The sequence below is a fragment of the Salmo trutta genome, chromosome 21 (assembly GCF_901001165.1).
Source record: "Salmo trutta chromosome 21, fSalTru1.1, whole genome shotgun sequence".
Classification (NCBI taxonomy): Eukaryota; Metazoa; Chordata; class Actinopteri; order Salmoniformes; family Salmonidae; genus Salmo; species Salmo trutta.
This window is the reverse complement of record NC_042977.1, coordinates 20,093,464-20,120,543: the sequence shown is the minus strand read 5'-3', so window position 1 is coordinate 20,120,543 and position 27,080 is coordinate 20,093,464.

The window sequence follows — 27,080 nt, the reverse complement described above, 5'->3', positions numbered from 1 at the left end:
GGGCTGGTCAGGGAGGTCACTGTGCCTCTGGTCATGGTAATGCGGGGGGGTCATGAGGAGCGGATTAGTCTTTTCCTCATCGATTCCCCAGCGTTTCCAGTGGTTCTAGGGATTCCCTGGCTAGCCACTCACAACCCTAAGATTTCGTGGGGACAGAGGGCTCTTAAGGGGTGGTCAAATGAGTGCTCGGGCAGGTGCATAGTAGTTTCCATCGGTGCGATTACGGTGGAGAGTCCAGACCAAGTCTCCACCGTGCGCATTCCCTCAGAGTATGCCGATTTGGCTATCGCCTTCAGTAAAACGAAGGCGACCCAATTACCACCTCATCGACGAGGAGACTGTGCGATAAACCTCCAGGTGGGCGCTGCCCTTCCTCGTAGTCACGTTTATCCCCTGTCTCAGGAGGAAACAGCGGCTATGGAGACATACGTCACTGAGTCCTTGAGGCAGGGATACATTCGGCCATCTCACTCACCCGTCTCCTCGAGCTTCTTTTTCGTGAAGAAGAAGGAGGGAGGTCTGCGCCCGTGCATTGACTATAGAGGTCTAAATGCCATCACAGTGGGTTTCAGTTACCCACTACCTCTCATCGCCTCGGCGATAGAGTCATTTCACGGGGCGCGCTTCTTCACGAAATTGGATCTCAGGAGCGCATATAATCTGGTGCGTATCCGAGGAGGGGACGAATGGAAAACTGCATTTAGTACCACATCTGGTCATTATGAGTACCTCGTCATGCCGTATGGGTTAAAGAATGCTCCCGCAGTCTTTCAATCCTTTGTGGACGAGATTCTCCGGGACCTGCTCGGTCAGGGTGTAGTGGTGTACATCAATGACATTCTGGTCTACTCCGCTACACGCGCCGAGCATGTGTCTCTGGTGCGTAAAGTGCTTGGGCGACTGGTGGAGCATGACCTATACGTCAAGGCTGAGAAATGTGAGTTTTCCAAACCAGCCGTCTCTTTCTTGGGGTATCGCATTTCCTCATCAGGCGTAGTGATGGAATGTGACCGCGTCTCAGCCGTGCGTAATTGGCCAAGTCCCACCACGGTGAAGGAGGTGCAGCGGTTTTTGGGATTTGCCAATTACTACCGGAGGTTTATCCGGGGCTTTGGGCAGGTGGCGGCTCCCATTACCTCACTGTTGAAGGGGGGCCCGGTGCGGTTGCAGTGGTCCGCGGAGGCGGACAGGGCCTTTAGTCGTCTGAAGGTTTTGTTCACCGACGCTCCGGTGCTGGCGCACCCGGACCCCTCTTTGCCCTTCATAGTGGAGGTGGACGCGTCCGAGGCTGGGGTAGGAGCCGTGCTGTCCCAGCGCTCGGGCGCCCCCCCCAAGCTCCGCCCCTGCGCCTTCTTCTCTAGGAAGTTGAGTCCGACGGAGCGTAACTATGATGTGGGGGACAGGGAGCTGTTGGCTGTGGTCAGAGCCCTGAAGGTGTGGAGACATTGGCTTGAGGGGGCGCGTCACCCTTTTCTCATCTGGACTGACCACCGCAATCTGGAGTACATCCGGGCGGCGAGGAGACTGAACCCGCATCAAGCCAGGTGGGCGATATTCTTTACGAGATTTCGGTTTAACATCTCGTATATCCCAGGTTCCCGGAACACTAAGGCCGACGCACTGTCTCGTCTCCATGACGCCGAGGAACGGTCCACCGATCCCACGCCCATACTTCCAGCCTCCTGCCTGGTGCACCGGTGGTCGTGGAGGTGGACGTGGACATCGAGCGGGCGTTACGGACGGAGCCTACTCCTCCGCAGTGTCCAGTGGGTCGTAAGTACGTTCCGCTCGGTGTTCACGATCGGCTGATTCGGTGGGCTCACACGCTTCCCTCCTCGGGTCACCCAGGGGTTTAGCGGACAGTGCGTGGTCTTAGTGGGAGATACTGGTGGCCCACCTTGGTGAGGGACGTGAGGCACTATGTCTCCTCCTGTTCGGTGTGCGCTCAGAGTAAGGCTCCCAGGCACCTGCCTAGAGGGAAATTACAACCCCTCCCGGTTCCACAACGACCATGGTCCCACCTGGCGGTGGATTTCTTGACCGATCTCCCGCCGTCTCAGGGCAACACTACGATCCTGGTCGTTGTGGACCGGTTTTCTAAGTCCTGCCGTCTGATTCCGTTACCCGGTCTTCCTATGGCCCTGCAGACCGCGGAAGCCTTATTCACCCACGTCTTCCGGCACTTCCCAAGGATATCGTCTCAGATCGAGGCCCCCAGTTCACGTCCCGAGTGTGGCGGGCGTTTATGGAGCGACTGGGGGTTTCGGTCAGTCTGACCTCGGGGTTTCACCCCGAAAGTAATGGGCAGGTGGAAAGAGTAAACCAGGAGGTGGGCAGGTTCCTGCGGTCCTACTGCCAGGACCGGCCAGGGGAGTGGGCAAGGTTCGTGCCATGGGCCGAAATGGCTCAGAACTCTTTGCGCCACTCCTCCACCAACATGTCACCATTCCAATGTGTGTTGGGTTATCAGCCGGTCCTGGGGCCATGGCATCAGAGCCAGACGGAGGCCCCTGTGGTGGAGGAATGGGTGCAGTGCTCAAGGGAGACCTGGAACGCTGTGCAGGAATCCCTGGAATGAGCCAGGGAGCGACAAAAAGCGAGCGCTGACCGGCACCACAGCGAGGCCCCCGTGTTCACCCCAGGGGAGAGAGTCTGGCTCTCGACCCGGAAGCTGCCCCTCCGCAACCTGCCCATCTGACTCTACCTCTCCTGTTGTTCTTCGAGCCAGCCCGTGACAGCCTTTAAACAGCTTGGAAAAATCAAAGAAATTATGTCATGGCTTTAGAAGCTTCTGATGGGCTAATTGACATGATTTGAGTCAATTGCATGTGTACCTGTGGATGCATTTCAAGGCTTACCTTCAAACTCAGTGCCTCTTTGCTTGAAAATCAAGCAAAGGTTCATCCTTGGGAGCAATTTCCAAACACCTGAAGGTACCACGTTCATCTGTACCAACAATAGTACGTAAGTATAAACACCATGGGACTACGCAGCCGTCATACCGCTCAAGAAGGAGACGTGTTCTGTCTCCTAGAGATGAACGTACTTTGGTGCGAAAAGTGCAAATCAATCCCAGAACAACAGCAAAGGACCTTGTGAAGATGCTGGAGGAAACAGGTACAAAAGTGTCCATATCCACAGCAAAACGAGTCCTATAGCGACATAACCTGAAAGGCCGCTCAGCAAGGAAGAAGCCACTGCTCCAAAACCGCCATAAAAAAGCCAGACTACGGTTTGCAACTGCACATGGGGACAAAGATCGTACTTTTTGGAGAAATGTTCTCTGGTCTGATGGAAGAAAAATAGAACTGTTTGGCCATAATTACCATCCTTATGTTTGGAGGAAAAAGGGGGATGCTTGCAAGCCGAAGAACACCATCCCAACCGTGAAGCACGGGGGTGGCAGCATCATGTTGTAGGAGTGCTTGTTGCATGAGAGACTGGTGCACTTCACAAAATAGATGGCATCATGAGGATGGAAAATTATGTGGATATATTGAAGCAACATCTCAAGACATCAGTCAGGAAGTTAAAGCTTGGTCGCAAATGTGTCTCCGAAATGGACAATGACCCCAAGCACACTTCCAAAGTTGTGGCAAAATGGCTTAAGGACAACGTAGTCAAGGTATTGGAGTGGCCATCACAAAGCCCCGACCTCAATCTTATAGAATATTTGTGGGCAGAACTGAAAAAGCGTGTGTGAGCAAGGAGGCCTACAAACGTGACTCAGTTACACCAGCTCTGTCAGGAGGAATGGGCCAAAATTCACAACTTTTGTGCGAAGCTTGTGGAAGGCTACCCGAAACATTTGACCCAAGTTAAACAATTGAAAGGCAATGCTACCAAATAAAATAAATGAAGTAAATAATTCTCTCTACTATTATTCTGACATTTCACATTCCTAAAATAAAGTGGTGATCCTAACTGACCTAAGACAGGGAATTTTTACTAGGATTAAATGTCAGGAATTGTGAAAAACTGAGTTTAAACGTATTTGGCTAAGGTGTATGTAAACTTCCAACTTCAACTGTACGTTTAAACTCAGTTTTTCACAATTCCAAGCACATCAAGACAGTCGTGAAGAGGGCACAACAAAACCTATTCCCCCTCAGGAGACTGAAAAGATTTGGCATGGGTCCTCAGATCCTCAAAAGGTTTTGTAGCTGCACCATCGAGAGCATCCTGAAGGGTTGCATCATCGCCTGGTATGGCAATTGCTCGGCCTCCGATCGCAAGGCACTACAGAGGGTAGTGCGTACGACCCAGTATATCACCAGGGCCAAGCTTCCTGCCATCCAGGACCTCTATACCAGGCAGTGTCAGAGGAAGGCCCTACAAATTGTCAAAGACTCCAGCCACCCTAGTCATAGACTGTTCTATCTGCTACCACACAGCAAGCGGTACCGGCACGCCAAGTCTAGGTCCAAGAGGCCTCTTAACAGCTTCTACCCCCAAGCAATAAGACTCTTGAACAGCTAATCAAATGGCTACCCAGACTATTCGCATTGCCCCCCCCCCCCCCCCCCGCTTGGCGATGGTCTTGTAGCCCATTTCAGCCTTGTGTAGGTCTACAATCTTGTCCCTGACATCCTTGGAGAGCTCTTTGGTCTTGGCCATGGTGGAGAGTTTGGAATCTGATTGATTGATTTCTTCTGTGGACAGGTGTCTTTTATACAGGTAACAAGCTGCGATTAAGAGCACTCCCTTTAAGAGTGTGCTCCTAATGTCAGCTCGTTACCTGTATAAAAAACACCTGGGAGCTAGAAATCTTTCTGATTGAGAGGGGGTCAAATACTTATTTCCCTCATTAAAATGCAGATCAATTTATAAGATTTTTGACATGCGTTTTTCTGGATTTTTTTGTTGTTGTTTCGTCTCTCACTGTTCAAATAAACCTACCATTACAATTATAGACTGGTCATTTCTTTGTCAGTGGGCAAATGTACAAAATCAGCAGGGGATCAAATACTTTTTTCCCTCACTGTACATAATTACCTCAATTACCTCGACACCTGTTCCGCCGCACGTTGACACATTGACTCTGAACTGGTACCCCCTGTATATAGCCACACTATTGTTATTTACTGTTTTTCTTATCTCTTACTTTTAGGTATTTTCTTAAAACTGCATTATTGTTTAAGGTTGTGTAATTAAGCAATTCATGTTAAGGTCTACACCTGTTGTATTCGGCGTATGTGACAAATATAATTTGATTTAGAGTTGGCCATCCGACCAAACTGAGCAACTGGGCAAGAAGGACCTTCGTCAGGTAGATGACCAAGAACACAATGACCGCTGGCAGAACTAAAGAATTCCTTGGGTTAAATGGGAAAACCTGCCAGAAGGACAATAGTCTCTACAGCACTTCCCCAATCTGGGTATTATGGGAGCGTGGCAAGACGGAAGCCACTCCTGAGAAAAAGGCACATGACAGCACCCCTGGAGCACGTGAAAGACTCTGAGAGCATAAGACAAAAGATTCTGTGGTCTGATGAGTCAAAAATTGAACTCTTTGGCCTGAATGCAAAGTCTGGAGAAAACCAGGCACAGCTAATCAACCATCTAACACCATCCCTACCGGGAAGCATGGTGGTGTTAACATCATGCAATGGGGATGCCTTTTAGCAGCAGGGACTGGGAGACTGGTAAGGATAGAGGGAACAATGAATGGAGCCAAATACAGAGTGCAAGCGACCTTAGACTGGGGTGAAGATTTACATTCCAACAGGACAATGACCCCAAATATACACCCAAAGCAACACTGGAATGGCTTCTGAATAAAGCCCAGACTTGAATTCCATTGAAAATCTGTGGAAAAACTTGAAGATTGCTGTTCACTGTAGCACCCCATCTAGCTTAACTGAGCTTGAGAAAATCTGCAAGGAAGAATGGGAGAAAATTCCCAACAAAGCTGATACAGAAATACCCAAGACAACTCAAAGTTGTAATCGCCACCAAAGATGCTTCTACAAAATATTGACTCAGGGGTGTGTAATAATATATTAGATATTTCTGTATTTCATTTTCAATACATTTGCTAACATTTCTAAACATGTTTTCACTTTGTCATGATGTCACGGTTGTCGTAGTGATTAGACCAAAACGCAGCAGGTATGTGTATACTCATCTTCTTTATTATGAGGAAAGAAGGCAAACCCAAAATAAACACGTATACAAAAAGAAACACACCGACAATAAACAGTCCTGTAAGGCTTGACGCTATACACGGAACAATCTCCCACAAATCACAAACACACCCTAATATATGGGACTCTCAATCAAAGGCAAATAGACAACACCTGCCTTCAACTGAGAGTCCCAACCCCACTTAACCAAACATAGAAACAGACATACTAGAGTAAACATAGAATACAAGAATACATGAAAATCAACCAGTGCCCAAAAACCCCAGAATACTTAAATCAAATGCCCTTCTAGAAAAACACCACCCTGAACCACATAAAACAAATACCCTCTGCCACGTCCTGACCAAACTACAATAACAATTAACCCTTATACTGGCCAGGACGTGACAGTACCCTCCCCCTAAAGGTGCTAACCCCGGAAGCACCTAAAAAAATAACAAAAACCCCAAACAACAACAAAAAATCCCCCTAAACTAAAGGGATGGAAGGGAGGGTGGCTACCGTCACCGACGGCACTTGTGCTACACCCCCCCTCCCCAACCCACCTATGCAGGTGGTGGTTCCGGCTCCGGCCTATTGTCCTCCAGAGTGCCGACCGACCCGATCAGCCTCGGACCGTAGGCAGACTCCCCCTGCTCCAGATCATGGGCAGACCTCCACCTCTCCACCCTGTATGCAAACTCAGCCATTAAACAGTTAATCTCTTTAAGTTCTGAATTTTCAGGCTTACTTAGTTCAAGGTTGCTGCTAGACTCCCTTGGGTTTTGGTCATCTGCAGACTCTGGGCAGATGGGCCACTCTGGCTGATCCTGGCCGCTGGGGTAGTCTGGTAGCTCTGGGCAGTCTGGCCACTCTGGCAGCTCAGGGCAGTCTGGCCACTCTGGCAGCTCAGGGCAGTCTGGCCACTCTGGCAGCTCAGGGCAGTCTGGCCACTCTGGCTGATCCTGGCCGCTGGGGCAGTCTGGCAGCTCTGGGCAGTCTGGCCACTCTGGCAGCTCCGGGCAGTCTGGCCACTCTGGCAGCTCCGGGCAGTCTGGCCACTCTGGCAGCTCCGGGCAGTCTGGCCACTCTGGCTGATCCTGGCCGCTGGGGCAGTCTGGCAGCTCTGGGCAGTCTGGCCACTCTGGCAGCTCCGGGCAGTCTGGCCACTCTGGCAGCTCCTGACTAGTGGGTGGCTCTGGCGACTCCTGACTGACGGGCGGCTCTGGCGACTCTTCACTGACGGGCGGCTCTGGCGACTCTTCACTGACGGGCGGCTCTGGCGACCCTTCACTGACGGGCGGCTCTGGCGACTCTTCACTGACGGGCGGCTCTGGCGACTCTTCACTGACGGGCGGCTCTGGCGACTCTTCACTGACGGGCGGCTCTGGCGACTCTTCACTGACGGGCAGCTCTGGCGACGTCAGACTGGGATGACGCACTTGAAGCCTGGTGCGTGGTGCTGGTACTGGACGTACCAGACTAGGAAGACGTACCAGACTAGGAACACGCACCTCCAGGCTAGTGCGGGGAGCGGGAACAGGACGAGTCGGACTGGGCTGACGCACTTCCGGGTCCGCACGAGAGACAGGAACTGGAAACCCAGGGCTATGGAGGCGCACAGGCGGTCTTGAGCTTACCTCCTGCACAACCCGTCCTGACTGGATGGAACTAGTAGCCCTGTACGAGCGGGGTGCTAGTACAGGGCGAACTGGGCTGTGCAGGGGCCTGATGGTTGCCGTGCTTAGAGCGGTAGTAGGGTAGCGTGGTCCGAGGAGGCGTACCGGCGACCAGATGTGCTGCGCAGGCATCCTCCTCCCAGGCTGGATGCCCACTCTAGCACGGCATCTGCGCGGAGCTGGAATGGCGCGCACCGGACTGTGCGTGCGTATGGGTGAGAGAGTGCGCACCTCAGCGAAACATGGCGCCCTCCACCTCATACGCTCCTCCATATAACCACGGGTAGCTGGCTTCCGGCTCTTCCTTGGCCTACCCAAACTACCCGTGTGCCCCCCCCAAAACAATTTTTGGGGGTGCCTCTCGTGCTTCTCCCTCAGCGCGTCCAAGGCCTCGTACCTCCGCCTCTCTGCCTTGGCTGCCTCAATCTCCTCCCGTGGGCGACGGTACTCCCCAGCCTGTTGCCAAGGTCCAGCCCCGTCCAGAACTTCCTCCCAGGTCCATTTCTCCCGCCAGTCCAACTCGAAATCCCTTTTCTCCTTCCTCTGCTGCTTGGTCCTTTGTTGGTGGGAGATTCTGTCACGGTTGTCGTAGTGATGAGACCAAAACGCAGCAGGTATGTGTATACTCATCTTCTTTATTATGAGGAAAGAAGGCAAACCCAAAATAAACACGTATACAAAAAGAAACACACCGACAATAAACAGTCCTGTAAGGCTTGACGCTATACACGGAACAATCTCCCACAAATGACAAACACAAACACACCCTAATATATGGGACTCTCAATCAAAGGCAAATAGACAACACCTGCCTTCAACTGAGAGTCCCAACCCCACTTAACCAAACATAGAAACATACATACTAGACTAAACATAGAATACAAGAATACATGAAAATCAACCAGTGCCCAAAAACCCCGGAATACTTAAATCAAATGCCCTTCTAGAAAAACACCACCCTGAACCACATAAAACAAATACCCTCTGCCACGTCCTGACCAAACTACAATAACAATTAACCCTTATACTGGCCAGGACGTGACACATGATGGGATATTGTATGTAGATTGGTCAGAAAATATATATTTGATCCATTTTGAATTTAGGCTGTAAAACAACAAAATGTGGAATAAGTCAAGGGGTATGAATACTTTCTGAAGGCACTGTACATCAGGTTTTATTTGTTGAGGGGCTGTATGTCAGTAGTACAATACTATACAAAGTCTATATTCACATGGGTCTGACACTGTAAGAAGCAAAAAATCCACTGAACCATGTTTTTTTTAATGGATATGTCATTTCTTGACTATGACTCCCTTAGGTTCCTGTTAAATATCACTACCATCTGCTTTTGGTGCCCCTCCCTGGCTCCCTCCCTATCTAGCAATCTGCTACCTATAACTTCCAAATTATGTTCATCACATTTGTCCCCCTTTAAACTATTAAATCTTCTTTTGACTTGTGAAGTTGAAGAAGTCAATGGAAACGTGTGTCTTCAGAATGTTTGGCAGTGCCAGCATACAGCCACAACCCCTCCAGAATCATCTGTCATGTCATCATGGGTGATAGGGAATACGGAGCTTAAGCAAAGCTCTTCCTGTCATCGCTGTTGCCACTGTGAGATAACTGCCGCGTGGCCAGCTGTTGCCAGCACTCAGGGTCAGTACAATGGAGTCCTGTGTTGGTTGGAGTCAAGACTATCTGCCTGGCTGTCACTCACTCTCACACACACACACACACACACACACACACACACACACACACACACACACACACACACACACACACACACACACACACACAGAGAGAGAGAGAGAGAGCTGTGCTGCGCTGCCCATTCCTACTGCAGAGCTAACACCGTTTCATTACCGAAGGGTAAAGGGTGGGCAGTCAGAAGTGTTTTTATTAGCTAGTAAGAGAGATATAAAACGCTAAGTTAACTAATTTCTCAATTGCTATGGCCCAAGCAAAGAGAAGGTTCCTAGCGCATGCCAAGTTAACTTTGCACGCTTATTTTCCACTCATAACCTAATGGCAATAAGATCATAATGTCAGATAGTTATGAGTGGATGTCAAAACGCTGACAATTCTGATCCGACCTAGCAGAACATAAAAAGTGCAGAGCATGACATTTGAATGAATGGTTAATTAGCTTTTAAAAGCACCACTTAAACACATTTGTTTCTGTTAGAGTAACGGTCATCAAGTTCATATCCACCCATTTTAAAGGGTTATTGGAGGCCGTAGGAGCCACTCTAAATGTAAATAAGTGGTGTTTCAAATGGCCATGTTGGTAGAGAATGAGAGATACCCTGTTGGTAACGGGGTCAAGTCCTTCATTTACCCAACTGCTTCAGTGGTGACTGCATGTAACAAGGCAGGCTGTCGCCTTGCGCACTTAAAGGCTTAAAAAGTACACTGAGAATCAAACTTTATAAAAAATACTTAATTTACTGTGAAAAAAAGAGCAACATAAACCAATAAACCAGCTTGCCATTCCAAGGTTCTGAACTCAACCTGTCAGACATGACACACTCTAGAACATTCTAGAACACCGCTGTTTTATAATTAAATTAAATAAAAGTAATTAGGTACACCTGGAAAGTAATGCACTTTATAGGAAACAGGGTGCCATTTGGAACCCAGCCCGCCTCATCTTTTCATTCCATTATGTAGAGAAAGACGAGCAGTTCTCTGACTTCCTGATTTTTGTGAGTGACTACTAGAGACTACACTTGTTTTCCTCTCAGTAAAAGTACATTAAAATAACATTGATAATGTAGCCTACGAGAGAACTTGACAAAATCAGAGGGGACGAGAAATGGCAAAGAGAAGATGGGTTGCTGTGCTATGCTACCTTACTGCTCCTCTCTGTTCCTCTCCTCAGTTCCCTGTGTAGTGTTAATTCGGCAGGCGCAGTCAGGGGAGAGATGAGCTGCTGCGGTTGCACAGCGGCACCCTGGTGCGATGACAAGTTCTGTGGGCCACACTTTCATCGGGGGGTCCCTGCACCCCGCGGCTCCTGACAGCTCACCCATGGCTCAGCAGGGCTCAGCACGGCTTGGCGCTGACACACACACATATGCGTATGCATGTGCACACCAGACACACACACATGTACACACACACACACACACACACACACACACACACACACACACACACACACGCACACACACACAAACACACTGCAGCGGCAGCCTGACAGGAACAAGCTGATGTCTGTGTCAAAGCCGTCTCCCTCACTTCCCTCTCCTCCCTCTCTTCCCTCTCCTCCCTCTCCCTCTCCTCCTCCCCTTCTGCCGTCGCTGTGCCTAATGGAGTCCTGCCAAGGGAGAGACAGAGAGAAAGGTAGAAAGGGAGCGAGAAAGAGAGAGAGAGGTTGAGAGAGTGAGAGAGAGAGAGAGATGGGGATGAGGATTAGAGAGAAATAGAAATAGAATTAGACAGAGAGATGGAGAGAGAGAGAATGAGAGAAAACAAGAAGGAGAGAGAGAGAGAGATGGGCTTGAGGATTAGAGAGAAATAGAAATAGAAATAGACAGAGAGATGGAGAGAGAGAGAATGAGAGAAAACAAGAAGAAGAGAGAGAGAGATGGGCTTGAGGATTAGAGAGAAATAGAAATAGACAGAGAGATGGAGAGAGAGAATGAGATAAAACAAGAATATGAGAGAGAGAGAGAGAGAGCGAGAGGATGAGTTGAGGATGGGAGAGATAAATATAAATGGAGGGTGATAATTAAAGAAATGGTGTAGGTTTTCCATACTCCTGATGATGGGAGCACATTTCCAGACACATTAAACTAAACCCACTCATCACCAGCTAACACATGTCCTGGGACAGGAGAGATGGAGGAATGTTTTTTTAAATGTATTTCCTGGGTAGTATTTGAATAAGGATATTCAACATCTGCATCCCAAATTACAGCATGTTCCCTACATTGTGCACTACCCATAGGGCTCTGATCAAAAGTAGTGCACTATGCAGGGAATAGAGTACCATTTGGGATGAAAACCGGGGTAAGAGAATTGGGATTTCACGCTTGGCTAAACTAAACCCTTTTAAAGATGTTGTAGCTACTTTTTAGAAAGCCCTAGTTCCCAATGTAGAACAAAGGTAATTTCTCCCTTTAAACAGCCCTGATCCAGCCCGGCCACCGCCTCATTAGCTGGTAAATCCCCGAGGACCCTTGGGGGGCTTCCTCTGAGAAGCAGGGCCCTTTAAGAAAACACACAGCTGATGTGCTAGTGGGTTGCATCCCAAATGGCACCCTATTCCCTATATAGTGTGGTAATTTTGACAAAAGTAATGCGCTACAGAAGGAATAGGGTGTTATTAGAGACTCAGACAGAGTGATGAGGGGCCATAGGGATTTGGAGTCCCAGGGCAGAGTGGGCGGGGTGAGGGGCTTCCAGTTTCAGCCATCCACCTTGGTTGATGAGGGGCCTTAGTGAGGCTTGTGGTCATAGAAGATGGGTGAGGCAAACACTGAGTAAACACCCTCCTCCCATCCCCTGTGTGTGTGTGTGTGTGTGTGTGTGTGTGTGTGTGTGTGTGTGTGTGTGTGTGTGTGTGTGTGTGTGTGTGTGCGTGTGCGTGTGCGTGTGTGTGTGTGTGTGTGTGTGTGCGTGTGCGTGTGTGTGTGCGAGCCAAGGCGGGTTAGGACTGGGGTGGAAGGTTAAGCCACTGAGAGAGGAATGCCAATTAACATTGACTTGATGCGTTCACACAGACCTGCTTTGGGTTGGGTGGACTTGAACCTGGAGATGTAAGCCATGGAAGAGCAGTGTTTTTGCCAGTTTTTCACCAGACTGAAACATGTAATTTCCTATTGGCGCAAGAGACGGGTTTTGAGAAAAGCCTTAGAGCGAAATCATCTGCATTAAACAGTCTTAATTATATCCCCTCGTCCTGTTTTTCTTATAGTACGTAGCCCTGCAGGATATATTAACTGTGTAGCACTGGCTTTCATTATTTTACACTTTCAGTACCCTTCAATTCTGATTCGTATAACTGTAATGAAGACTACTAATTCTCAGCTCTATCTGTCATCCCACCAGCTGACTGTCTGTCTGTCTATCTGCCTTTACACAATATCTTGTTTAAGTCGGCTTCATCTGCATAGAATAGAGAGCGGAGGAGCGGAGAGGAAAGGGGATTGGGAAACTGAGACGGTCTGGATTAGTGCAGTGTGATGTATGCAGATTGTCTCCGGGGGGGTCTGGCCCCAATGTGTAATCTCCCCTGTCTGACAAACAACGTGAAAATGTACCTCAGCCCTCCATCCTTCTTAATCAGCAATTGGACAATTAATCCCCAATTTGCTGCTGCTCCCCCTGGATTAGGCTTCACCCTGAGCCACCAGGGCCGTTCAATACAAATGGTGCGTAAACAGATGTGATTTGAAGACTCAGGTGAGGCTGCTTTTAAGTTATTGCAAAGGTGCAAAACACACACACACACACACACAAACACACACACACACACCACTAGAGGTTGGTGGCACCTTAATTGGGGAGGACGGGCTCGTGGTAATGGCTGGATCGGAATAGGTGGAATGGTATCAAATACATCCAACACATGTTTTCCATGTGTTTGGTGCCATTCCATTCGCGCCGTTCCAGACATTATTAAATCAAATCAAATCAAATTGTATTTCTCACATGCGCCGAAATGTTTTCTTACAAGCCCTTAACCAACAATGCAGTTTTAAGAAAAATAAGTGTTCAGTAAAAAATAGATAACAATTTTTTTTTAATTCAAATAACAAATAACTATAAAGCAGCAGTAAAATAACAGTAGTGAGGCTATATACAGGGGGTACCGGTACAGAGTCAATGTGCGGGGGCACCGGTTAGTCAAGATAATTGAGGTAATATGTACATGTAGGTAGAGTTATTAAAGTGACCATGCATAGATAATAACAGAGAGTAGCAACAGTGTAAAAGGGGGGGGGGGGACAATGCAAATAGTCTGGGTAGCCATTTGATTAGCTGTTCAGGAGTCTTATGGCTTCGGGGAAGAAGCTGTGAAGAAGCCTTTTGGACCTAGACTTGATGCTCCGGTACCGCTTGCCGTGTGGTAGCAGAGAGGACAGTCTCTGACTAGGGTTTCTGGAGTCTTTGACAATTTGTAGGGCCTTCCTCTGACACCGCCTGGTATAAAGATCCTGGATGGCAGGAAGCTTGGCCCCAGTGGTGTACTGGGCTGTATGGGGAGCTGAGCAGTTGCCATACCAGGGGGTGATGCAACCAGTCAGGATGCTCTCGATGGTGCAGCTGTAGAAAGTTTGAGGATCTGAGGACCCATGCCAAATCTTTTTTCACAACTGTCTTGGTGTGCTTGGACCATATTAGTTTGTTGGTGATGTGGACACCAAGGAACTTGAAGCTCTCAACCTGCTCCACTACAAGCCCATCGATGAGAATGGGGGCGTGCTCGGCCCTCCTTTTCCTGTAGTCCACAATCATCTCCTTTGTCTTGATCACATTGAGGGAGAGGTTGTTGTCCTTGCACCACACGGTCAGGTCTCTGACCTCCTCCCTATAGGCTGTCTCATTGTCGTTGGTGGTCAGGCCTGCCACTGTTGTGTCATCGGCAAACTTAATGATGGTGTTGGAGTCGTGCCTGGCCATGCAGTCATGAGTGAACAGAGAGTACAGGAGGGGACTGAGCACTCACCCCTGAGGGGCCCCTGTGTTGAACATCAGCGTGGCGGATGTGTTGTTACCTTCCCTTACCACCTGGGGGCGGCCCGTCAGGAAGTCCAGGATCCAGTTGCAGAGGGAGGTGTTCACTCCCAGGGTCCTTAGCTTAGTGATGAGCTTTGAGGGCACTATGGTGTTGAACGCTGAGCTGTAGTCAATGAACAGCTAGGTGTCATGTAGGTGTTCCTTTTTTATATTATGAGCTGTCCTCCCCTCAGCAGCCTCCACTGACACACACACAACCCACCACGTTGCCACATAATTGATTTGGTTACATCAGACCTGTTTTAGGGGGGGAAATAGGCTGTAGTATCTGTATTTTGCTAATGGGAAAGCTAGGGCATGCAGAGGTAAACCTGTGGATCATCATGCAAGACCACCGTTTGTGACATGTTGTATAAAACTCATGAGTAGCCATCAATTTAATCAAAACGAATGTTTTTCACTAATACATCTGAACAACAGACTTGAGGAAACACTATGGCCTACACATTTTCTCTGAAACACCCGTTTGTTTGGCAGCAATGCAATTCTTCAGAAAATGAAGACATTTAAACTACACTTTCCCTTTGAAGGCACTATACACTAAACCAACACAGTTATAGCCTTGAGAATAAAATATAATTCAATTTTCTGGCCATAACTTCAAAGACTCCTTCAATCCCAAAAGCAAACCCTAAATACAAGGTTAAACCACACACAAAATAAACAAATCAAGAGTGAGATGAGCTAATAATGTATATTTTGCTGATGCTTTATACAGTAGATAGTTGTTTTGCAGCCTCTGCACCTTTAGCCAAAAGAAATGCACCATGGGACGTGCATGCTGAGCAGAACCAACAGTGGTTCTTGAAGATTAAATCCCCCAGAGGTATGTTTGCCTGTGTCCAAAATGGCACCCTATTCCCTTTGTAGCGCACTACTTTTGACCATCCCCATTGTCCATCCCAATCCCCATCCCCATCCCCACAGAGGTACTGAGGAACTTCACACAGGTAGGAAAGAAGGCTTGCTGCTGGACCTGCTCTGGTGGTTTGTACAGATGGGGATGGGATATTTAATTATTATCTCAGTTTTTAGGGTTGGTTATTATCTCAGTTTTTAGGGTCTTTTCTCTCCCTTTCTCCTCTTGCTGCCTCTTCCCCTCTTTTGCTCCCTGTCTTCTTCCCTCATCATTTCCTTCCCACCCATTTCTCTCCCCACTCCTTCTCCTCTCTCTCTCTCTCTCCTTCCCACTTCCTACCTCCTACATCCCAATCTCTCCCTCTCATTCCCTCCACTTCCTACCTCCTACATCCCAATCTCTCCCTCTCATTCCCTCCACTCCCTACCTCCTACATTCCAATCTCTCCATCTCCTTCCCTCCACTCCCTACCTCCTACAACCCAATCTCTCCCTCTCTCCTTCCCTCTACTTCCTACCTCCTACATCCCAATCTCTCCCTCTCTCTCCTTCCCTCCACTCCCTACCTCCTACATCCCAATCCCTCTCTCTCCTTCCCTCCACTTCCTACCTCCTACATCCCAATCTCTCTCACCTTCCGTCCACTGCCTACCTTCTACATCCCAATCTCTCCCTCTCCTTCCCTCCACCCCCTACCTCCTACATCCCAATCTCTCTCTCTGCTTCCCTCCACTCCCTACCTCCTACATCCCAATCTCTCCCTCTCCTTGCCTCCACTCCCTACCTCCTACATCCCAATCTCTCCCTCCCCTTCCTTTGTCCCTCTTTCTTCCTACTCCCCTACTCCCCTCTCTCCCGCCTCCCTGTCTTCACCCCTCCCCCTCCCCCTACCCTTCCCTCTCCTTCCTTCATCATCCTCTCTCCTCCCCCTGAGAGGCTGTGTCTCTGCTTTGTGCTGCTGTTCAGGGTCAGTGACATCACGGTGGGAGCCTGCCTCAGTCGGAGAGTTTGCCTGATGGTTGGAGATGTTATTGGTTTTCCCTGACCTTTTAAGACGTCCTGGCTTCACTCCAAATGACACCCTATACCCTACATAGTGCACTACATTTGACCAGTTCCCATAGTGCACTACGCTTGACCAGAGCACTATGTAGGGAATAGGGTGCCATTTGGGACAGAGACATCCTCTCAGCAGCCCGCCTTGGCCTTGGCTAAGTAAAACCCTGAAAAGACTCTTCTCTCAGCATCTCCTCACACACTGTAATTGCATTGAGACTATAACGAGAGTCCTTAACCTCGCAGCTTATTAATTAATGCTGTTAAAAAACGATGCAATTAGGTATACTATATGACTGGTTGACTGGCTTCTGTTATGGCTGTCTGTCAACTGGGCTAGCTAGCCAAATATCCAACAACAGTGGGTGGCCAGCGCTCGGTTTTGATACGGACTGAAGCAAGATGCATTAGCCAGTAGGAATTATTTGAGCAATGTACAGACTTTGTGGCTTATGCTCTCACGTAAAGCATTTCCCATTGATGAATGTGACCAAGGACTATTCAGGTTAGTTGTATTTCTGTAGCCTACTCGTCCCAGGCTGGGCTAGGCGCTGAGCTGGAGAGAGAGCCTGTGGGTGGGTATTAGCAGTTAGCTACTGAAACCACTAATCTCCTGTCTGCTGTTAGCAGCTCTGCTCTGCGGTGCAGACCTGAGTTCAAATACTATTTGAAATCATTTCAAATACTTTAGCTGGGCTTTACTGAGCTTGCCTGGAGCGCTGAACCAATAGAAGAGTCACAAACTGCAAACCATCCAACCCGCCCATCTCGCTCTCCAGGCAGGCTAAAGCAGATGCTAAAAGCATTTGAAAGATGTCAAATAGTATTTGAACCCAGGGCTACTGCAGTGATGATGTTGCACACACACAAACACTATGTATGGAAACTATGTTGGATCCTGCCTCAGGTGCTTCAACAGACCCAATGACCCTGGTCACATGACCCCGCCCGTCCACGGAGCAGAGGACCACACAGTATGCTCCCTTTCTCTCAGGCAGCTGAACTAGAAAACGGAAAGTTCTGGCAGCGACGCTCTTTTCTCTAAACACAAGGAACATATCCTCCGGTCCAAAGAAAACTGCCTCTGTGTAACTTACATAGAAATTCCCCCACCGTATGCATTACTACTGCATGCAGCAGAGCATTTGGGTTTCAGAAAAGTGCTATAGAAGATTTATGTATTATTATTATTAACAAAGAGTTGTGTCCTTTCAGTTTCATTCAGCTGTCTTCTAGACAACCTACACTACATGTATTCCATGTTGACAAATTTAGTAGGAGCACATGGACATCTCAACAGCAGCTGGTTGTTAACATATTAGGAAAGCTATGCTTTCACTTAACACTGTTTGTTTTGGTGGTCTGTGGCGCAGACACTGCCTTGACCACATGATAATTCCAACAGAAAAGTACATAGCCGCCCTATGTAACACAAATTCTACTCATAACCATTAGTGCAAAGTGGATGAGATAGGAATTCATCAGGAAAGTTTTGAACTACTGTAACTGTACAGACAGTCAACCTCAACATTTAGCCTACTGTTGAAGTTATAATGCATATTTTCAGTTAAAGAGGCAATCTGGGATTCAAACAACAACAAAGGGTACACCCCTCCACTTTTTTGGGGTAAACAGCTGAGTGATAGGGCTGCATAAATGTAACCACTCAAATTTACTGTTGAAGCTATTATACGGAATATTTTCCTCTTAAATACACAAGTAAAATATTCTGGTGAAGATGGAAAGCGGTGCTAAGGTTCCTCAGGCCTCCAGGTAATACTGCTATGACAGGTTTCTATTCCACAGATATCAGGCCAGGGAAAGGAAAGGTGCACACCATGTGCTCTCTAGCTAGCCCAGGACATCAAGAGGTTTGGGAGGAACATCCCCCATAACATTAATATCTTTCTGTTTTCAAAGAACATAAAAGGACAGTCTTAAAGTTACAATGGAAGATTTTTCCTGAACATTCAAATTGAACTGCTCTTTGTTGGGGAATATTGTCCATTTGGACTGGTAAACTACCAAGAGATAAAAACAGAAGTCAGTGCGCTCTCTTTATGACCACAACCTTAAACACTAACATGACGTTCATTACTGGAATACTAAAAACAACAAAACTACACATAGAGTACTACTGTGTGTGTGTGTGTGTGTGTGTGTGTGTGTGTGTGTGTGTGTGTGTGTGTGTGTGTGTGTGTGTGTGTGTGTGTGTGTGTGTGTGTGTGTGTGTGTGTGTGTGTGCGTGCGCGTACAGTAGCGAAATTCCCCAAAACTAACCCAGACCCTGAGACAAACTTACTAATTTTCTCTCACATATCTAGTGCCAACCTAACTACTCTCTAACAGCAAGGATAATCAGAGGGACTTGTCATCATAAGAAGATTCTCGTCTGGAGCCTAGTAAAAACGTGTTATTAAAAACCATTCTGTCTTCATTTGCAACATTTCACCTCCCAAACTGACACTTATAAAGCTGAATAACAGTTATTCAGTGATTAATATAGTATTACGAGAAATACCATTGTGTCTCCAAAACGGAACCCTATTCCATATTTAGTGCACTGCTTTTGACCAGGGCCCATAGTGCCCATAGTGCAAAATGTAGGGCGTAGGTTGCCATTTGAGACAAAACCACTTTGCTTTGGAGGAATTTAAAACGGTAAAATACACAGCCAGCTCACCTGTGTTTAGTCAGAAATTCATCCTCTGCTTTGTTTTCTCTCATGCTGGCATCTTGGCAGCAGTACCACAGCAGACAGCCAGCCAGACAGACAAACTGCTGCCTAGCTACAGTATAGCAGAATGTCCACTAGGACGGACTGGGATCTGCCCAGACATCTATCTAGACTATGTACCCAACTGGCACCCTATTCCATATATAGTGCACTGCTTTTGACCAGGGCCCATAGGCCTCTGGTCAAAAGAAATGCTATATATAGGGGAACGGGGAAAGTAGTGCACTATATAGGAAGTAGGGGACCATCAGTAACACTGCATAGGCAAGATGCAATAGATGGTATAAAATACAGTATATACATATGAGTGATGCAAGATATGTAAACATTATTAAAGTGGCATTATTAAACTGACTAGTGATCCATTTATTAAAGTGGCCAATGATTTCAAGTCTGTATGTGGCTGCTGTCTGCATCTAACAATTTCCAACAGCTCAGGAAAGTTAAGTATATGTCGTTTTTCCTGGGACTAGTTTCCAGCCTGGGCAAATGTACAATGGCTGGGATTTTTTTTAAAATATTTTGTATTATTATTTATTTTTTTACCTTTATTTAACTAGGCAAGTCAGTTAAGAACAATTTCTTATTTACAATGACGGCCTACCCCGGCCAAACCCTAACCTGGACGATGCTGGGCCAATTGTGGGATCAGTAGCAGGGCAAGCCGAGCCTCAGCCCTGAGGGACCACATTACATGGTGTTCTGGCTAGCATATAAGAAGCTAAGCATTAAATTGAAGCAATTTCCCTTTTAGAGTTAACTACCCCTGCTTGAACCAAATAATCCATTGTTGATCTATGGGCCTGTGCCGATGCTGGTGGCCATGCAGCCAGCAGGTTTATCTAAATATATCTCCTGCACAAGGCATTGAATGCACCCCAAATGGCACCCTATTCCCTATGTAGTGAACAAAAGCAGCGCACTATATAGGGAATAGGGTGCCATTTGGGATGCAGACATTTATTTGTGTGGAGTGGAGCCCACTGTTTACAGACTGGATACAGATGGTGGCATCATGCCCTGAGGTGAGCTAGTTACACACACTTTACTCTCCACTGACAACAACTAAGACCATGTGGCTGCTGTCGGTAGATACTAGATGAATGGCTGTACTAGTCATGGCACGCTCCTGACAACTCTGAGGGAGGTCTCACTCTGTGAGTGTCTGCTTGTGTCTGCTTATGTCTGCTTATGTCTGCATCCAAGGAGAATGTGTGTTTTTGTTGCTATGTTTGTCACAAGACATAGCCTACTGTAGACGTGTTATGGAACCATTGGCAAGGAGAAGGGAAAGGAAACCTGAAACTGAAGTACTGTTAAAGCACATATGGTAAGTCTGTATCGAATGCCTCTTTCTCTTAGCAGTAGAGTGAGTCAGCCAGCATGTCAACATAGGTCACAGTAAAAAATAATATACTTCCAGGGACTGTCCAGTCCAGGACTGCATGGGTTATTGGGTTACTCCTCGGCAGACAAACGTGCAATATCCTCTGAGTCTGTGTCTGTGTCCAAAATTACATCCTATTACCTACATATTGCTTTATCCTTTGACCAGAGCCGGTGCACTATATAGGGAATAGGTTGCCATTTGGGACACAACCCATCTATTTCATTTTCATTTCCCTGTTCACCAGCAGTGTGGTTGTGTGATTAGGGAGAGGAGGTAGGCATGTAGCCAAGGGTTACCAGTTCACAGCAGACATACAGACAGACAGACAGACAGACAGAGGCTGGAATACAGCTGCTGTGCAAAAAGGTAGGTAAGTAAAGTGCCAAAGTAGCTTCACTGAGGATGTGACTCAAATGGCACACTATTCCCTATATGGCTCTGGTCAAAGGTAGTACACTATAGGGAATAGGGTGCCATTTGAGACATAGCACAAGTATTTATCCAGGGATTATTGGAGGCTGTTGAATTCAATGAAACATTGCTTTGGCAGTAAATTTATTTTACAGGCAAGCAGGTGCTGCATGCACCTGGATTTTCCTAATGGCAGTGTGTTAGTAGTGTGACTCTCGTTTGGGTTTTAAGAAATCCACATAAAATGATGTGAAGATTACCTGGTTAGCTTTTATTTTTGGTGTTTTGGTTTTTACCTTGGATACTCTGTCAACGTCATTTGGCCAGCGATGGATGGAGAGCCGCATGCGGCCAAGGAAAACAGTGTGAACTTCAGCAACACTGTTTAGTTGGACACACTGGGACACAGCTTGGAATGTGATCAGGGTCTACAAACTAAGCACCAGACCAACAGATTTATATGTAGCTTTCTTATGGACTAGAGTTGTACAATTCTGGTAACCTTCCCAAAATTCCCAGGTTTTCCGGAAATCTTAGTTGGAAGAATCCTGGAATCAGGAGGGAATAAGCAGAAAATCTGGGAATCCTGCAAGCGGGATTTCTGAAATACCTGAGAATTTGGGGGAAATAACCAGAAAGTTGCGATCCTATTATGGACTGATACCCTGACAAATGCCTTCACACGACACTACATTCATTATCAATTGAGAGGGTGACTGAAGAAAATAACTGTGACAGAGATTAGAATACTATACATGACTAACCTCATCCATTCAGATGAAACTCTTTTTGTGATTCACTCAAATAGACTAATAACAAGATAAACAATCTAAAACATACGGGGTCTGTAAAATGTATATAGGTTCAGAACTTTTGTGATATAGCACAGTTACAAATAGAAATCAAACTGGATGGACATTAGAAATAGAGGAAGGACTAAAAACAAACAAAAAATAACTATTGTAAAATAGACTGTGTCTGTAAAATGTGTATAAGATGAATAAATTGAAGGTAAAAGCCGAAGTGTTTATTAGTTTACTCCAATTGGGCGATCGGTGGTAGGGTTTGCGGGGAATAATAATAAAGGTATATTCTTTTAAGAAGTATGTATGTCTATATAGGTATGAGTATGTATATATGTGTATATGTATGCATGCGTGTATGGATATATATATTTACCAAAATAATTAATGGGGGATTGGAAATGATGCAGACAATTACATTGATGGAAGCAATATTCTTTCCGCAATATTAAGCTGATCCACCCCTTAAAAATTACAAAAATTAAAAAATAAATAAATAGGACACACCAACTTGGTAGCATGGCAACTAAAAAAAGAAAAGATTGAGGGGGAGATGGACTTGAGGAACAGAGCCGGGATCATAGAAGACTTCACCTGAACCTTTTCTCCAGCAGTTCTCAGTTAACTCTCATCCTTCCTCTCTTTTCAGATGCTTTTACAGTGACGCTCTGTGAAAGCAGTCTTTGAAGCCACGGTCTGCAGCATCTGAATGGAGCAAAACAAAACCCCAAGTGTACTGAGCCCCCAAAGACCAACTTGAATGAAATTCTTCCCCTGACTTCTATGCCCAGCCACACAGTGAGAAATTTCACATTTTCTGTCAGTTTGCACTAATGGATAAGACAATATTTGCCAGAGGGATGGGGTGGTGTGGTGAACTGAGGCATGGACAGGGAGTTTAGAATCAAGTTGCATTAAGGCAGTGTGAATCTCTTTTTACCAAATACATGTTTTATATTCCATTCATCAGATTGGCAGGCTAGATGGGAAGACTTTCTGTTTTGACATTTACATTTTAGTAATTTAGCAGAGGCTCTTACTCAGAGCGACAGTCTTTATGATTCATTTCCTTTCTTAAATCACTGTAAAAATAAGTCTATTTTCTATTCAGTCACTTAGGCTCAATCAGACAGGGAAAACTAGAGCTATCTGAAGAAACTATCAGTGCCGCAGGTGAACTCTTCAGATGGAAGAAACTATCAGTGCCGCAGATGCACTCTTCAGATGGAAGAAACTATCAGTGCCGCAGATGCACTCTTCAGATGGAAGAAACTATCAGTGCCGCAGATGCACTCTTCAGATGGAAGAAACTATCAGTGCCGCAGATGCACTCTTCAGATGGAAGAAACTATCAGTGCCGCAGATGCACTCTTCAGATGGAAGCCAAATGGTATTTTATACAAGTGCACCAGGTGTTGTTTACCTTTGGAACTGTTTATATCTTCCGGCTACTGATATTATTCCGCATGGCGTACTGTGTGGCCTTCCTCCACTATGAAAAAGGTCTCTCAAACTAGGACCCTTCACATCTGCCATGTCAAGTCCTATTTTGTAACTTCCCAAAATATTCAAACATTTTTCTACTTTCTCGAAAAGCCTCTGGCTAAAATTCCTCTTGCTCATAATTAGATGTAGCTACAGTACTGTATAAATAGTGTGACCTGTGTGAGTGAGAGCAATGCTCAGCTGCTTTCATACAAAGAGCTTTGAGTGAAAAGTGATCACATCATGTTTGTGGAAGTCATCCTAATACAGAGTGACAGGTGAGTAATAAACATCAAATCTAATACAGACCCGACTTTCTTTACACAATTTCATTTTCTTAAGTTATGTTTTACAGATTCATGAGAACACAGCTAATTATCAGTGCAAATTCATCTTGGGTGCTGAATATAAATATAGGCATGTGGATGGATTGCCGCCATAGAAATCACTTAAAATGCAAACTGTATCTGTCATGTCTGAATTATTGACTTTTGTATGCCTAGTCGATGCCTCACATTAATTAAGCATGAACGCTGCAGATTACGTTATTAAAATGAATAGAAGCTGTTGCTAGCTGAGAATGTGTTCATGTTCACTTTCTAAGTCACTTCATCCCTACCTACTGTATATATACAGTGCATTCGGGAAGTACTCAGACCCCTTGACTTTTTACACATTTTATTACGTTACAAACTTATTCTAAAATAAAAATATATATTTTTTAATTCTCATCAATCTACACACAATACTCCATAATGACAAAGCAAAAACAGCTTTTAAAAAAAAGATTTTGCAAATGTATTACAAATAAAAAACGGAAATATCACATTTACAAAAGTATTCAGACTATTTACTCAGTACTTTGTTGAAGCACCTTTGGCAGTGATTACAGCCTCGAGTTTTCTTGGGTATGACGCTACAAGCTTGGCGCACCTGTATTTGGGGAGTTTCTCCCATTCTTCTCTGCAGATCCTCTCAAGCTCTGTCAGGTTGGATGGGGAGTGTTGCTGCACAGCTATTTTCAGGCCTCTCCAGAGATTGGTTTCAAGTCTGGGCTCTGGCGGTGTCACTCAAGGACATTCAGAGACTTGTCCCGAAGCCATTCCTGCATTGTCTTGGCTGTGTGCTTATGGTTGTTGTCCTGTTGGAAGGTGAACCTTCACCCCAGTCTGAGGTCCTGAGGGCTCTGGAGCAGGTTATCATCAAGGATCTCTCTGTACTTTTCTCCGTTCATCTTTCCCTCAAACACCTTTCTCAAGGCGTCAGCTGCTGTTTTTTTACATTGATAAAAAATGAGTCATGCTCAGTATGTACCTGCTTTTAATGGAATACAGGAAGCATGTTTCTTCATGTGTGGAAATGTATGCTATGGGCATTCTTCAAGAATCTGTCTGTGTGTGTGTGTGTGTGTGTGTGTGTGTGTGTGTGTGTGTGTGTGTGTGTGTGTGTGTGTGTGTGTGTGTGTGTGTGTGTGTGTGTGTGTGTGTGTGTGTGTGTGTGTAGTTGTCCATTACAGTACCTACATCTATCCCATCTGTTTTACAACTGTATTCGACATCCAGTCAGTAGCTCAACTCAACTCCTCACATAATAGTTTATCACCGGAAAATTCATAAATAAATAATTTTGCTGCTGAGCTCAAGTTCCCATTTGAAAAGAGCAACCAGGCAGCCATATATTCAAAGAGCTGAGATGGGAACATTTCTGGAAAAATGTGTCAAACCTGAGCCTTGCAATGATGGAAAACACATTCACTCACAGGGGGAAACACTTTTTTAAAAATCAAAATAGCTATGCCCCTGCTGCGTATCCACTCTCTTCAGTGGGAACCTGATATTATTTCACTGTAATTGTGTTACGTTCCAGAATCTTCCAGAATATAAACTTCACTGAACGGAATGTTCTCTCTGTTTCTCTATGTTCCGAGGCCACCCAGGGGTGTCTATATGTTTCAATGCTCTGTATGTTTTTGTGTTGCCCTGTATATTTTTCCTATAGATACTGGACCGTGAGAAGTGAAACATCATACTCATATGCCATTTTCACAGAACAGTAACTGTCAAGTATCTCATGGGCTGAAGACCCAGATGCTATGGTTTTACTGTATGTTTTAAGAGATTATACCTACTGTGTTGGCTTTTCATTGTATACCATGATAACTATCAATGTATAAAATGAAGAGCTACATTCTAGTCACTCTGGCTGTCAACTCAAGGGAAGATGATGCCTTTAAAGTAATGGGACATGTAATAAAAGACACAGACCATGTGGCATTCAATGCACCAGTCACAGAGGGAGAACGACAGAAGCCTAGTATGTATTTAATCCATATTTGTAATCCGTTGGACGGTGTATACCGTGTGTAAATTTGGGATCAAATAAAACATTTGGGATAAAACTTGAAATTTGAAACACACTTTACATTTCACTCCTTTAATTCTGTAATGATTTGTTTGACTCTATAATTGAGGAGGTCTTTAGATGGTCTAGTCTGGGTGACTCCCTGCAGCATAATCATAGTGTGCGTCCCAAATTGCATCCTATTCCTTATATAGTGCACCAATTTTGACCCTGGGCCCTGGTCAAAAGTAGTGCACTATGTAAGGAATAGGGTGCCATTTGGCAGGCATACATAATCACCCAGAACAGAGACCTGGGATGTGAGTCACTCCAATTAACATTCCAACCTAAAGAGCAAGTATCTGTTCTCTGAAGAACAACCATGTAACCTGCAAAACCTCTCTCATTGTCATTGTAGTTATTTTCAAAAGGATGTCAGGTTAGACAGAATCAAGTCTTTCATTTGGAATGTCTTTATATGTATAGTATATGATTGGAGCATCCTGGTCCATTTGATGGCCATCCTGGTCCATTTGATGGGCATCCTGGTCCATTTTAGTGAGGTTACACACATTACAACGACTAGTACTTGTGTTTATGTCACGGGAGAAAGAGCTAGTGAGAGGAGGACACAGGCCTATGTGGACCAAATCCTGGAGGACTGATAAACATCATTACCTGCATTTTCCCCTGATACTAAACATTTATTCAAAGTGATATGACATGGTGCCAAAACTGATTTCACCCTGGTCTATCAGACAAGCCTGCCAAATAACCAACCAGTACCTTTTCCGCTGACTCCGGATATCAAGCCACTGTCAAACTGCCCATTCCCTTCACCTCTCTTCTTGTGCAGGAGATTGAGCCAGAGAAACCAGTCATAGAGTACTAAAGTGCATCCGAAATGGCATCCTATTCCATAGATTGTGCACTACTTTTGACCGGAGACCTATGGGCCCTGGACAAAAGTAGTGCACTATCAAAGGGAATAGGGTGCCATTTGGGACGAAACCCTAGAGCCCTTTTCTGAGGGAAACAGGTCCACTCCCCTTCCCTCGCTCCCCTGGGGCTTTAGCCTGGGGCCATATTGACTCCTGCCTGGCTGCCTTGCTCTATCGCTGAAGGCGATATCCAGTCCGGCCTGTGTGGTGCCTCATGCCTGGGCCTGCCTGCACCGAGAAAGACAGACCGACAGATACACAGAGACACAGCCTGACATCTGATTGGACGTGCACAGGCCAGATAGTCAGACTACATGCCCTGGAGGGAACTGGCAGGCCATACGACTCTCCACACCTCACTAGCACTCTACTCCTGAACTGAATACTGATTCATGTATACTGTAATAGGGATGATATTAGAAAGTACACATGTTCTATCCATTTTGGTCACCAAAATATGTTTCAACCACTACTTGGTTGGTTGGTAGTAGTTGTTGTTTAT